The sequence below is a fragment of the Podarcis melisellensis genome (genome assembly GCF_964234715.1).
Source record: "Podarcis melisellensis genome assembly, chromosome: 13".
Lineage (NCBI taxonomy): Eukaryota > Metazoa > Chordata > Lepidosauria > Squamata > Lacertidae > Podarcis > Podarcis melisellensis.
The window spans coordinates 24,666,945-24,681,890 of record NC_138545.1 but is presented as its reverse complement, the minus strand read 5'-3'; the positions used below and the strand labels follow the sequence as shown (position 1 = coordinate 24,681,890).

The 14,946-nt window shown below is 44.3% G+C and overlaps 1 long non-coding RNA gene across 1 annotated transcript; it reads left to right on the top strand.

Annotated features, from left to right (window-relative positions):
- Positions 1 to 70: 70 nt before the first annotated feature.
- On the top strand, positions 71 to 6,557 carry LOC309355611. Its single transcript, XR_014162560.1, has 2 exons — positions 71 to 161; positions 6,123 to 6,557. It is a non-coding gene; the product is annotated as an uncharacterized lncRNA (long non-coding RNA).
- The last annotated feature ends 8,389 nt before the right edge of the window (positions 6,558 to 14,946 follow it).

Here is a 14,946-nt window from a genome sequence, read left to right as displayed (position 1 = left end):
CACAGCATCCTCCCTAGTTTGGGAGGGTAAGAAAGATGCCTTGGGAGACCGGCGTCTCCCTTTTCTATCACCCAGGGTCTCGTTTCGTTTTTATAGTACAGTAGAAGCCTAGACATTGTCTACTCAGAAGTCAAAACCACTGGGCTTTACTCCCGGGTAAAGTAAGTTTCAGCCCCAGTTGCTTTGGGGGGGGGGGAGGAAATGTGGGGGATGCAAGTGATTTGAGCACATGCTGTGATGTGGGAACTGAATGCCTGCGGATGTGGGTTGAACTTTCAGCTCGCATGACAACCTTATTGTAGCTCAAGGTGAGCACTTAAAAGGGGAGGGTTAAGCATGCAATGGTACACGGGTGGCGCTCTGGGTTAAACCACAGAGCCTAGGACTTGCCGATCAGAAGGTTGGCGGTTCGAATCCCCGCAATGGGGTGAGCGCCTGTTGCTCGGTCCCTGCTCCTGCCAACCTAGCAGTTCGAAAGCACGTCAAGTGCAAGTAGATAAATAAGTACCGCTCCAGCGGGAAGGTAAACAGTGTTTACATGCGCTGCTCTGGTTTGCCAGAAGCGGCTTGGTCATGCTGGCCACATGACCTGGAAGCTGAACGCCAGCTCCCTCGGCCAATAAAGCGAGATGAGCACCGCAACCCCAGAGTCAGTCACGACCGGACCTAATGGTCCCTTTACCCAGTGGCATAGCGTAGGGGGTGCAGGGGGGGGCCGGGCGCACCGGGCGCAACATCTGGGGGTTAGGGTTAGGGGGCGGAAATCCACAGGTTAGGGGGCGCAAATCCACGGGTTAGGGGTGCAAATTACTTGCCTTGCCCCGGGTGCTGACAACCCACACTACGCCACTGCCTTTACCTTTACCTTTAAGCATGTAAATGCCATCAAACATCCCCTTGCATATGACTGCTCTTCAGTCTTGCATATGACTGCTCTTGAGTAAGCTTAGAAGCCTCCCTTTGGCTGCACATTCATTTAAAAAGCATATGACTGCCTCCAAAGGATTCTGGGAACTGTAGTTTATCCCTCACAGAGCTACAATTCCCAGGATTCTCTGGGGAAAGTCGCCTGCTTTAAATGTGTGGTGGGTAGGCTTTGCATGTTCATTCCTGACCACTGGTCCTGCTAGTTAGAGATGGTGGGAGTTTTAGTCCCCCCCCCCAAAAAAAAGAAAACTAACAACACACCAGCTGGAGACCTAAGTTTGGGAAACACTGCTGTAGACCAGGCTTCCTCAAACTCGGCCCTCCAGGTGTTTTTGGCCTACAACTCCCATGATCCCTAGCTAGCAGGGCAAGTGGTCAGGGATGATGGGAATTGTGGTCTCAAAACATCTGGAGGGTTGAGTTTGAGGAAGCCTGCTGTAGACAAAAGGATCTGACACTTGTTTCATAATTCCCAGGTTTCCCCACCACCACTTCTTTTTGCATCAAGCCCCACAAATTCTAAGCCTAGCTCTGGCTTCAGATTCAGGATGCTCACCTCTTTAAAATGACTGATCTTTAGGGCTCCTCCGTGACAAGTATTTCATAGTGCAAGAAATGGCAGTTCTATTTCCACCACGCCAGGGCACACAGAGGACAGCAGTTCCTTATATGCTCAGACCCGAGGTGCCACAAAGGCAACTGACTTGTTGGAATTTGCCCTGCATATCATGATTTCATCTTCTGGTTGGAGAATGGCATAGGGAGATACGCTGAACTTTGGGTTTTGGTTTCCATTCTTCAGATCCCAATAATGCAACTTATCCAGATCAGTGTTGATCAAGGAAAGGGAATTTGACTGACTGAGTGCTTCTTGGCTAATCTAACCTACTCACTCTACCCTTCCCTTTAAGCTGGAGCAGGTAGACCAGCAGAATCAAAACTCCCAAGTCTCTTTGGGGTGCCACCATTTTATTTAGACCTGAGCTGAAAATTCTATAAAACACAATTTCCTGACAAATTTTTCAATTTCTTTTTTGAGATCTTCAAAAACTCACAAATAATTTCAAAGAATGCTTAGCAAAACAGAATGTTTAGCAAAACAATATCACCAGTTATTTGAATTTTGGATGCAATTATGGATCCAGTTTTAACACCAGTCCTGAAAGACCTACATTGGCTCCCAGTACGTTTCTGAGCATTGGTGCTGACCTTTAAAGCCCTAAATGGCCTCGGTCCAGTATATCTGAAGGAACATCTCTACCCCTGTTGTTCAGCCCGGACACTGAGGTCCAGGTCTGAGGGCCTTCTGGCGGTTCCCTCACTGTGAGATGTGAGGTTACAAGGAACCAGGCAGAGGGCCTTCTTGGTGGTGGCAACTGCCCTGTGGAATGCCCTTCCATCAGATGTCAAGGAAATAGACAACTATCTGACTTTTAGAAGACATCTGAAGGCAGTCCTGTTCAGGGAAGTTTTTAATGTGTGATGTTTTATTCTGTTTTTAATCTGTTGGCAGCCACCCAGAGTAGCTGGGGATACCCAGCCAGATGGACAGGGGTATAAATAAATGATGATAATGATTACTGTTTAATTATAAAATTAATATTTTTGAAGGAAGTAATGGACTTTATTCCTACTTCTTCCAGTCTTCCTCTCTTAGCCAGTTGGTTCCAAAAGTCTGTTTAAAAACACCACCTATAATATTTGGCAAAATACACTCCCAATTTGCTGTGCACAGAAAGTGTAGAGAATTTTAGGAGGCCGTTTGAAATCGGGGTGGAATTAATTGTTTCTGCTTCTGTGGCCAGCTGAAACACATTCTCTTAGCAAGTAACTTTTTATTTGGCATGGAGGTAAGTGATGAGAAAAGCTTCACCATCCAATTTCCTTGATATGAGATGGCTGCTAAGAGTGCAAAAGCAACCCCACCCCTGGTAGCCCACATTTACTTCTTAAGAAAATGGTGGTTTGGGAAGAAATTGCTACTGTGAATAAACGAGACTGAAATACGGTAACTGCTTTTTCATGAGTTGTCCACTGGCTGGCAGCAGAGAGAGTTATATGGAAATAAAACCTGCTTTTGCATAGAGGGGGTTTATATTGTATGATGACATCTGTTGAAACTGATTTTAAAATGTTTAGAAGTAGTTACTCCTAAGGTATGAGGGCCTTTTGAAATAGAAAATCAGAAACAAAGTTATATAAATAAAGAGTCTTGGGGTACCATAAAGACTTAACAATTTTATTTAGCCTCCCTCGGCTAGTGTTTATTTTATTTATTTATTTATTTATTTATTTATTTATTTATTGAAATATTTATATACCACTGTGTCCTAAAAATAATGACAATGAAACACCGAAAGTGCACACTGAAAATCTCAGTTTAAGTTTAAGTGTATGCGAAATAAGCACAGTGACTATTTATAACACCATCAACCTGGCATTGCTAAGTTAATGAACAACATTTGGGCATATAAATTTAATTGTTCTTGAATTTATAAAGATCAAAAGCAGCACACACCAAACTCTGCATGTCCAAGAGGACTTCGTTAGGATTGCCAACTTTTCATCCAGCTTCTTCTATAGCCTTCCCTTAACAGCAACTTGATATGGAGGAATAATGACCGTAATCACCTGCCAATTGATGCAACTCAAACCACTGTTAGAAGACAGCTGAAAATTTTATAACCCTCTGTTTTGACATAGTGGTAAACCTGTGGTCCTCCAGATTGCAGAGTTGGAAGGGACCCCAAGGGTTACCTAGCCCAACCTCCTGCAGTGCAGGAATCCTGCTCACAGCCATCCCTGGGTGGGCTCGAACCACCAGCCTTCTGGTTAACAGCCAGATGCACTGACCCATGGCACCACAGATGTTGCTGGACTCCAGCTCCCATCAGACTCGGCCACCATGGCCAATGGTCAGAGATAATAGGGGTTGTAAGCAGCATCTGGAGGACTATAGGCTCCTTGCCTCAGTCCAATTGTTTCTTAAACAGCTAGTTTCCATTTGGGTGTAAGCAAGCACCTTTTATGCATTCCCTTATAAGATAGCATTATATCTGGTTATTCAGCACATAACATCCAGTGCCCACCATCTGTCACCATGCAATACAGCTAACCAATTCTGAAGCAAAGAGTTACGGTATTTCTAAAAGCAGGTGTGCATCATGGTCTGCAATGAAAATGAAGTAAGGGTCATAAATTCCAGCAGGCGTACAAAAAGCCAATAGGCATGCCTGATGTAGCTCTCTGGCTCCTGGACATATGCATTTGTATGTAGAAGTATATATAAGCATGCAGGGGCTGTTATATTTCATCTGTAAGCTACAGTATCCAGACATTGGCTGAATTGCTGTGATGTCATAGAATGCTTATCTTTTACTGCTCGCGGGGAAAGAGCCGGTCACAGAATATTTGACCCCAAGTGCAGCTGCTGTGCAAGGAAGCAAGTGACAGGGGAGGTGGGGGTGAGGCTTATAGGAGCACAGGGACTGCAGGAGCTGCTGTTGTGGGGAAGCTTGACAAGAGAATAAAGTGGGCATCATATTGAGAAAGGGAAAGAACAAGGAAGCCTTCGTAAGGGCAGGAGGAGCTGGGTCTTCTGGCCAAAAAAAGAGGTGGAATGGCTGAAGAAGGCCCATGGATAGGTAGGCTTGCCATTTCTTCAACTGGCCTCTATATAGCTATATTGTTACGGTTAATAAGCAGGTCTTAGCAGGTAAAACTTCACAGCCTAGAACTGAATATTACACACCCTGTGAGTGTATAGAGGAGTAGCTTGTCAGCTAGCTAGGAGTCAAGGCTCTCCCTCCCATTAGAATTACCTTCCTTTTAATGAACTGAGTGACAAGAGAGTGCATAGCACAGACTGGGTATGCCTGAGCAGGGCAAAAGCAGAATCATCACGTTAATCAGCAGTGCTGTGCATACTAATAGGATATTGAGTACCTAGATTTAGTAACTGTATTCTGATTTCTGAAAGGGAAACTCGCAGTAACATGATGACAACTGGCATTTAACATGTCAGAGTAAATGAAGCCTTCAGAGATTCACTCTGGCGTGGTCAGTCACAGCTCCTTGCAGTATGAAGACATATTCAGACAAACTGCACAATCGCTATTTACAGTGATTTAAGCACGGCTGAGGCAGGAGGCGGACAGATGGTTTTTAAGAGCATGGTTTAAGAGAGGTACTGCTTCCTGTGTGCATTTCTTTTTGTCTTACAATCCTTTCTCATTAAAAAAAAAGGTTTTTGAAATAAAACCAAAGCCAAAAAAAACCTCATTTATTTATTTTTAGCAGTGAATGTGGGATAGGTGCATAATACCATTAGATTGAGCCTAATGAGTTAAGAACCTATGAAAAACCCTTCCAGATCAGATTAGGAGCATCTAGTCTGGCGTTTTTGCAGCCAGATGTCTCCAAAAAGACCAAGCGTAGTTCACGAAGGCATCAGTCCTTCCGTTCTTTGTCCCCTGCATCTGAGACTCAGAGATACACTTTCCCTGAACGCAGAGCTTCCATTTAGCAATTGTGCCTTATCGTTGTGAGTTACCATTCAGTAGCTTGTGCTGAATGGGTTCATTCAAGACCTGCAACAAGTTCCTTGCCATTTATTTATAAGAAAGGATAAAGGACATAAATAATAAAATCAACCAGAGTTCATACTCTGTGGTGTTAATTGCACCAGGGTTATATGGTCTTTGGGGCTTTGGTATATGGGGCTTTGGTATGACAGGCAGGTGTTTACAGGGCTGCAAATCATTTCTGACACCTGCTGTTAAAACAAATATACGCCTTTGAAGAATACCAAAAACAAACAAGCGTTTCTTGAGAAAAGTTGGGGGCACCGATTATTAATTTTTTATAACTTTTATATTCTTGCCCAATAATATTCTCTGGGCAGCCTGCAATTTCAATACAATATAAAAATACAGCTAAGCATAAGAGAGAGAAAAGGTTTCAACTTAAGCGTGAAACCCTTGTTGGTGGAAACAGAATAAAGTTGTGTTTATGGAAATGGTCTCAATTTTTAAATATATATATATAATGAAACAGAACTTATGATGCTGGGGATTTGCTCTTTAAATAGGCCATTATTCAGGATCATCGAGGGAAAACACTTTAACAACCCTATTTACTTCAGTTACAGACCACAAATTACACACCTTTTTGCCTAATTTCATGCTTTATAGCAGGTGATTGTGCTTCTCTCCATGGCATCTAAAGCTTCACTTTCCAATTTCTGCAGATCGAGCTGCTATTAAAAGACACAAGAGAAGGCCAGGCTGTTTTTCCGATCAGTTGGCAACCCTATGAGAAACAGGCCACAAGGGGAAAGAGAACTGTGCATGTTAATATACGGTCGAGGAAAAGTCTGAAAAGCCAATTGGAGAGAGAGTGGTGGAGCCAAGCTCAGCGAGAAAAGCAGCATGTATATACTGTGGTAGAGATGAGGTAAGAAAGAAGAGACTGCTGTGGCCTCTCATCTCAGGTGTCAGAGCTCTTCTCAGGATATGGACTTGCAATGTCCCCGGGAAGGCTTAGCACTACCCAGGCGGGTAACACGGCTGCAGGGCTATTTTGGATCCTGGGATATGTCATGGTAATTATTAAAGCACCTTCTGTCACCACTTTTGGGGCTGTCGGTCTCTTTCTCCAAGCTTGTACCCCCCCAACCCTTGACACAGATGGCCAAGTTGTCTTGGAAATATGACGAGTGTTGAACACAGTCTCTGCTTGCAAGATAGCAACCTACACATGAGGTGGGGTAATGCCAGGAAAAACTTAAGAGCTGGAAAGTCCAATTCTCTCTCTCTTGGGTGTTCAGAGCTTGGGTGTTCTACAGACCGATGAGAACGAGAAGAATAGCTCCCACAATCTCTGTGGACACCTGGAAGTTCCTTTGCCACTACTGTCAGAACCATAAAGCACACCATGGTGGCAGAGAGAGATACAGTTGTGCCTTGGTTCCCAAACGAAATCCGTTCTGGAAGTCAGTTTGACTTCTGAAAACGTTTGAAAACCAAGGTGCGGCTTCTGATTAGCTGCAGGAGCTTCCTGCACTCAATCGGAAGCCGAGTTGGACATTTGGGTTCCAAAGAATGTTCGCAAACCAGAACACTCACATCCGAGTTTGCAGCATTCGGGAGCCAAAACATTCGAGTCGCAAGGCATTCGAGAACCAACTGAATATATATTGTGGTGTTTTGAAACCTTTCAAACATACCCATGGACTGCCTGATCTACAGGGGCTGTGGGTTTTCTAGGGCTCCTTAGTGGAAGCTGCCAATGTGTCGCATTCCTCTCTCTATTACCCTCAGGCCTCACTTGCTTCTTTATAAAGTTGGTCTTTGTTCCAGTTGCTGGTTGTCTGGACATTGGTTGCTGTTTATGTGGCCTTTCCACCGTGAGCCTTCGCTGTGCATTTGTCATTGGCCTTGTATGGTCAAGTCTCAAGATGTGTGCCTGTACCCTTATCCTTCGGCCAACCACTCAAGTATCAGTGTCCAGAAATAGCCATGGGAAATTTTGGGGTGGAAATAAAGAGAGCATGAAACGTATAGGACTTGCTGAATCCTTGTTTCAGTTTAACCTGGTCAGGAAAGCATGGTGCTGGCATCCTGGGTAGGACAGATCGACTAGCTGATGGCAGCTTTCTGTGGAATAAAAAAACAACCCAAAAGTAACTACACACAAGTTCCAGTTACAGATAGGTAGCCGTGTTGGTCTGCCATAAGTCAAAACAAAAAAAATTCCTTCCAGTAGCACCTTAAAGACCAACTAAGTTAGTTCTTGGTATGAGCTTTCGTGTGCATGTTCTTGGTATGAGCTTTCGTGTGTATCTGAAGAAGTGTGCATGCACACGAAAGCTCATACCAAGAACTAACTTAGTTGGTCTTTAAGGTGCTACTGGAAGGAATTTTTTTTTTGTTTTTACACACAAGTTGCAAGTCCATCGCAATGAGGATTTGAAACATGGTCTCCCAAGTCCTAGCACTGTACCCTAACTCAGGGTTTGCCAACCGATGGGGGCCAGTGGGCAAATTTTGAATTTTAAGGAACTTGTAGGAGCCAGTCATAATATGGCTGCCACATCTAAAAGAGCAGTGATAGAGGAGTGTGCCAAATTGAATAAAATGGGGGGGGAGTAAACAACGCCCTGCATAATCAATCACAAGATGTGGCACATGCACACCATTTGAATGGCAATGTCCATCAACTCACAGGGGGCTAGTCCCCTCAAATATTTTGGGGGGGGCAAGGGACCTTAGCCCCTGGGAGTTGGTGCCTAATCACAGTTCTTTCCATGAGGAAAAAGGCACCTGCATCAGCCACCACAACGCCCACTCACAAAGAGAATTTCTTTGCATTTCTCCTCTTTTCAGAACAGATGGCAAGGGTGTCCAGTTCTGGCATCCTATGAAATGTGGGCATGCTTAAGGAATGGGGGAGGGGGCTCTCCATTTACTTGGATGTCAAGAAAGCTAAGAATATGAGGTGGAGCCAAGATTCATACATTGATTCGAAATGCAGTAAGCCCACAACTTACATGTTCTGGGGATCGTGCCGAAAGCCAAAATCACAGATAGTCAAAGCATACTGGGTTCACTGGGGCTGGGATTGCCAAAGTCCCCTCCCCCCCCGACACCCACACACTATCTTATTTCTAAATTTTTGGCCAAGCACGTAAAGCTGGATGTGCACGAGTTTAATGTGTGTACAGACGATGACTGTAGGTTTCTAGACTGTTGAGGACTGTTGTCAGTCCTGCGCCATTACCACACTGCCCTAGCAATCCACATTACAGCTGTCTACAATTATCACACTGGCCACTTGCTCTCAACCCAGCAGCTTTTTCTGCTGCCACCAAACATTCTTAGCACTTCTGCACACAGTGCTGCACATGCCATCATTTGTGGAGTGCCCATTCCAAAGGGAGTTATCTTCCAGGAAAAGCTAACCCCCCCCCCCCCCCGTTCAAGACGTCAATTTTTTCTGGCCTCCAAGACTCAGTGCTGTGAGTTTGGGGGTGGCAGGTGGCTAAACCATAGAAATTAATAAATGGGATTTTTATTATTTGGAATAATGAAGGGAAGCTTGCAGGCTAGTGGAAAATTACAGGCAAAGCTTCATTTCCAAGCCAGGGCCTCACCTGGGATACAGGTGTTAACATGGCAAAAGGTGTTGGTGGCCCACCTGAGAGGAATCTTGAGCCTGGGCAGGCAGAAGGGTGCCATTCTGATGGGGGAGTGTTTGAGGGGACAGGAAAAGAGAGTCTGGAAAGCCAAGTGTGCTGGGAAGAAGAAGGGACGGGGAGGACACACATATCCATCTTGGGCTGGCTGGCTGCAGGCTGGCTGAGAGAGATGCCTTTGACCAGGGTTGCCAACTCCCCCCACACACACATTAAGAGGGCCCAGCGACACATTATGCATCCTGCCCCCACCCGGGATGGGGAACACAGAGGGTGATCGCCCCGTATAGTTGGTGTCCCTGCCTTTGACTCCAGTTCTGCACTGCTGTGGGGAACTAGCCCCTCTTGAAGTGACCATGTTGTAAGATCTATGCTTCTTCCACACAGACAGAAGGTGTAAATATGTGAATAAAACATATTTCTTAAAGCTATGACAGTCTCTGCCAAGTCTTCCATTCTCCAAAGGAGCACAGACCCTGGGTGAGTGCCTGGAACCCCCTGGAATCTTGCTACCATCCAACAGAGAGTGAGGGTGTCACCCAACTTTTGTAACCATACTTTAAAGTAGATACAGTGTTGGGGTGGTCAAAGCAAATTGCTCCCTCTCCAGTAATCGAGTCAATCATTTTAAAAGAGGGGGAGAGAGAGCACCATACAGAGGAAGGTACAAAAATCCAATTAAAATTATCTGTTCCATCTTCCTTATGAATTTCCAGTGTAGCCATGTTAGCCTCTTGTAGTGAAAACAACACAGAGACTTGTGACACCTTAAAAACAAACAAATTTATGTCATGAGCTTTCGCTGGGGTGTGGTGAGACTCAAGCATGCCAGACTGAAAATGTTCCCCACCCTTAGATTATTTTCTGTTCTGTGGGTGTGCAGGAAATCAACAATTCTACCAGTTGCTGTGGAACACAAGTGGAGGAAAGATACTGCAGTCAGATCCTGCTTACAGGCTTCTCATAGCCACTGTGGGAAGTGAATGTTGGACTGACCTTTGACATGATCCAGCAGGTCTCTTCTTATGTTAATATGTACAAAGGCTAGTTTGCAAAACTCAGAAGCCAAAGAGTAAACATCCAGAAAACATCCAGCAATCGGATTCTGTTTTGCATTTTGGTTTACTGACAAATCAAATGGTTTGTTTGCAATCCCCTAAGGCTTAGAAATCCTGACAAAGTCCCATGACTTCAAGCGCGTTTGTGACTAAAAGAGACTGAGGGGCTTGATCATCCTAGCAGACTAGTAGTCTCGGTTAAGTGAAACAGGAGTTGTCAGCGGCCCCTGGAATCTGTTGCATTTATGGAAATAATGCTAACTATGTGCAATGAGAACATGCAAATAAACTCTGGCTCCCAGCGCATCTCCCGGCAAGTCCATCAATGCCAGAGAAGCAGTCTTTCCCCTGGGGTTGAGTTCTTTCTATACAGGAACATCCTTTTGGGCTGATTAAGAGTGCAAGGGGCTCTGGGCACATTGGCAGTGCTTTGTTCTTAATCAGATGAGAGCCAGTGTGGTGTAGTGGTGAGCGTGTTGGACTAGGACCTGAGAGACTAGGGTTCAAATCCCTGCTCCGCCATGAAGCCCACAGGGTAATTCTGCATCAGTCACTATTTCTTAGCCTAACAGGGTTGTCGAGAAGGCAAAATGGAGAAAGAGGTGTTTGCCACCTTTTGAACTCCTCGGGGAAAAGCCAAAGTATAAAAGTAATCTTAAAATAATTAAATGAATCTGGGTGGAATCTTTGCTCTCTCAAGCAGAGAGGACCTGGTATAGAACTGGCAGCATCGCCTAGTGGTGGGAAAACATCCCGACAGCCGACAATCCTTGGCATTAAAATATAAATTATTGGTGTGTTTTGCCATTTGTGCTCTTGGCCTGGATTGACATATATGATGGTGGCCGGTATTAAATTCACTTTTTGTTCTGTTTGTTGATTTTAGTGTTACAATGTTATCTGCTTCATACCATGTCATTTTTGTTTTGAATTGCTTAGTGTTCATTTCGTAGAGAACTTGGGTTATGAGACAATTAAAATATGCAATAAACACTGAGTGTTCAATGCACTTCTCATTTATTATCTCAGTGATTCTTTCAGCTGCCTATAAGGTAGGCCAGTATCATTGTCCCCATACTGCACATTAGAAATGGAAATACATTAACTTGCCTAAGGCCGCTAGGACATTCACATGGCGGAGATAATATATGAACTGAGGAATTCCCAGCTCACTGAACAAAACTTATATTTATTTACTTATTGCATTTATACCCCACCTTTTTCTAGGATTGCCATACATCCGGAATTTCCCTTACATACCCGGAATACTGCAGTCTAAAGCAGTGTGGCAACCAATGTTGGCAGTGTCATTTTCCCTCAAAAATAGCTCAACAACTTTGGCCAAAAAAGAAAAAAAAGCTCAACAACTCCCCCCCCCTTTTTGAAATATGGTCACCCTACTTTTTTCTGTATAGCTCAAGGTGGCTTACATGTTCACCCTCTCCTCATTTACTCCTCACAACAACCCTGTGAGGTTGGTTAGGCTGAGAGTGAGTGACAGGCCCACCATCACCCGGTGAGCTTCGTGGCCAAGTGAGGATCGAAACCTGGTCTCCCAGGTCCTAGACTGACACTCTAAGCACCACACCTCACTGGCTCTCACTTGCCACACGGACACTATATAGTTCCTTCTTCTGTCAGTCTAGAGAGGATAAAATAGCAGAGGTTTTTGAGGGCAGGGTGAAGGGATGGGACAAGGTACTAAGAGTTTCCCTAAACATCTGTAGGAGCTTTGTTTGTACATGGGCTGGATTAGGCTCAGTTACCAGAGCTCTTTCTCCTTTTGCTCTTTTTCACTTTCCTTTCCTCACAGCCCCTTTTTCAGATAAATAGATGACACATAGTCTACACATCTATGCAACAGCTTCCTAATACTATAATTGCATAAACACAAAGGATCCTTTACATCTGTGGGGAGAGGGGCCCACATTACAAACATTAGGAGTATCCCCCATTGAAAATACTGGGACTCTCACCTCTGAGTAATTGTGCATAGGTTTGGGCTATAAAGATTAACATCAGTAGCTTTCCCCAGGGAACTCCAGAATTGTAGTTCTGTAAAGGGCTCGGGTTTTACCACAGATGTCACTGCTTCCTTTCAAAATGACGTTTCCCAGGATTACTTGGTGGAAGTGAACCAGGGTATAAATTATGTCAGGTTTACATATAAGCGTAGGCACGCCCATAGCCTGTTCTGCCTTTCAGTTACACGCACTTTGAAAGGGGAGAAGTAGGATCCATTACAAAGCAAAGACCATCTCTGAAGACACCAGCAGCATCAAAGGCAGCTTCGTCTAGAGTGCATTGCAGTAATGTTGTCTTATCGGAGCTGTACTGTGACCATGTCCATCCAAAAATGGCATAATTGACAAACCAACTCTAGCTGGAGATAGGCACCAAGGCCACCTGGGCCTCAAGTGACAATGTTGGCTCCAGGACTACTCCCAAACTATGAACCTGCTCCTTCCAGGAGCGCACAACCTCACTCAGAACAGGCTGTCTTCACACCTCCTGGTCTCAAGAACCTGGAACATGTAACACTTCTGTCTTTCAGGATTCGATTTCCACTTCCACATCCAGCCCATCCCTGACTCCAAAAGCTTGTTTAGCACCTCACCCATCTCTCCTGATTTGGCCTAACAGTTTTTACAAACTAGCCAACATAAAAAGAGTGGTTTGAATTTTAAGGTAGTGACAGTTCCTTCACCTTGGTTAAGGAGATCTGGACTCACATGTAACACTAAGGTTGTGTCACATTACTGTTTACTCAGGCTTCACTGGTGTTTGAAACTGCATATGCATGATGTTACACAATTCATGTGTATCCTGTAGTTTCTTGAGAAACGGTGCCGTTTGTTGTATTTAATGTGTTTTCCCTCAAAGCAGCTTCTGCCTGATTTGAAAACATAAGCTGTGGTGTTTACATTGGAGGTAACCATTGCACATATGCAGATGACAGCTTCACTGGAGTTCACAGGGGTTGTAAACACAGCAAAACCAAACAGTTAAAGCACTTTAGGTGAATACATCCCCGGCCAATTTCTGGTGTGTTCAGCAGTGTGCATATAATGAATCATAAGTGGCTTGAAACAGCAGACAACCTTGCATTTCAAGCCACTAATGAATACACAGCCTTAGCTACAACACTAGGTAAGCTTTATAAACCAACTAAAAAGCTTGGTTAATGAGCAACCTTTCAGAAACCTTTGTTAACCTGCTGAGATGGGTTCATACATGGCACTAAGCCATGGTTTAATAAACCATGTTTTTGGGTTATGTGTGAATCAGGCCAATGAAGAAAGCAGGCACCTCGTTTTGCATGTTCAAAACAGGACTTGCCTTCAGATGGTATGTTGTATCACCCTTGATGCTACAACTACTAGTTACAAGATGTGGGGACTCTGGGATACACACTTATTTCTCCTTTCAAAACCACTATGCAGTTGAAAAGGCAGCATTAAAATAGGCATATGGGGGCTAGAATGAAATAGGGAACTAGGAAGTGAAAAAAGGGAACTATGAAGAAACTTCACCCTCCCTTGGGTACTTGCTTCCTGTTTCTAACTTCTTCCCCTTAAAGGAATATGCTGAGATTGTGCAGTCAGAATCATTTGCTTCTTTTTTTAATGTCGAGATGCACCCCTTTGAGAACTACAGAGCTGGGAAAATGGCATACAGATGGAAATAATAAATTAAAAAGAGAAAGCTCTTCTCACCCAGGCTTGAGTTCCCACCTGCTTTCTGCTTCGCCCTCCTTGTTATCTCTTTATTCTGTCCTCAAGAGGCACAGATTCCTGACTCTTCCCTCCCCCTTAACAGCCACTCGATGCCTCTTTCAGGACATAACTGAATCCGCCCCACTGCATTAGCCGGAGTGTTGCCCTTTCACGGATCCAGGCACAAGGCCAGTGGCCTCCCACCCTGCAGGCGGCAAGGCTGCGAACAGATCGGTATATTTACAAACACCTCTCTGCTCTGCTTTGCAGCCACAGCAGCTGCTACTATGCCTGGGTGACAAGGGTGGAAAGATCCATTTCTAGACCCCTGACATTCACTGCCAAACCACCAACATTTTCCCCTCCCGCTCCCCTTCTTTGGTGAATGGATTTCAGCAGGTCTTACCGTGTTGGTTGTCAGCGCTGAGCAGTCCCCAAGGAACACAGAGACAAGGCAGAGCTGATGGATGTGTTACTGATCAGGGCAACACCTGTGCAGGGAGGCACGTGCCTTAAGCTCGACTTTCCCTTTAAGAAAGGAATAATTCTAAGCAAGGAGTTTTTACATGCTACTGAAGTTGAAGAGGAAGGAAATTAACATGCTGATTTCCCTAATTCAAATTTTCAATTGCAAAATTGCACATTTATAATCCAACATTGTTGGGGTTTTTTAAGATTATTGTTTAAAAAGTATCTATTTACATTTTGGGATATTGATGAATTTAGTGTGTTTAGGTAGTGAGAGGGGAGAGTTACAAGTTGTCGAGTTTGCCATTATTACCTTAGAGTTTATCACCATTTTATTCAGTTGTGTTTTTTAAGCACCCTCCCCCAAAATTTTAACTAAATTTTAACTAAATTTCAGTTCTCAACTCCCGAAACTTGTGAATATATGTATCATGTTGCTTCAGTTCATGAAGCCATCTATCATGCAGAGATTCCCAGAATGTTTTAACAAGCACTTCCTCTTCCGAGGGAACACTGGGGATTGTAGCTCTGGGAGTGGAACAGACGTCTCCTAACAACTCTCACTACTCTTAACAAACTACAC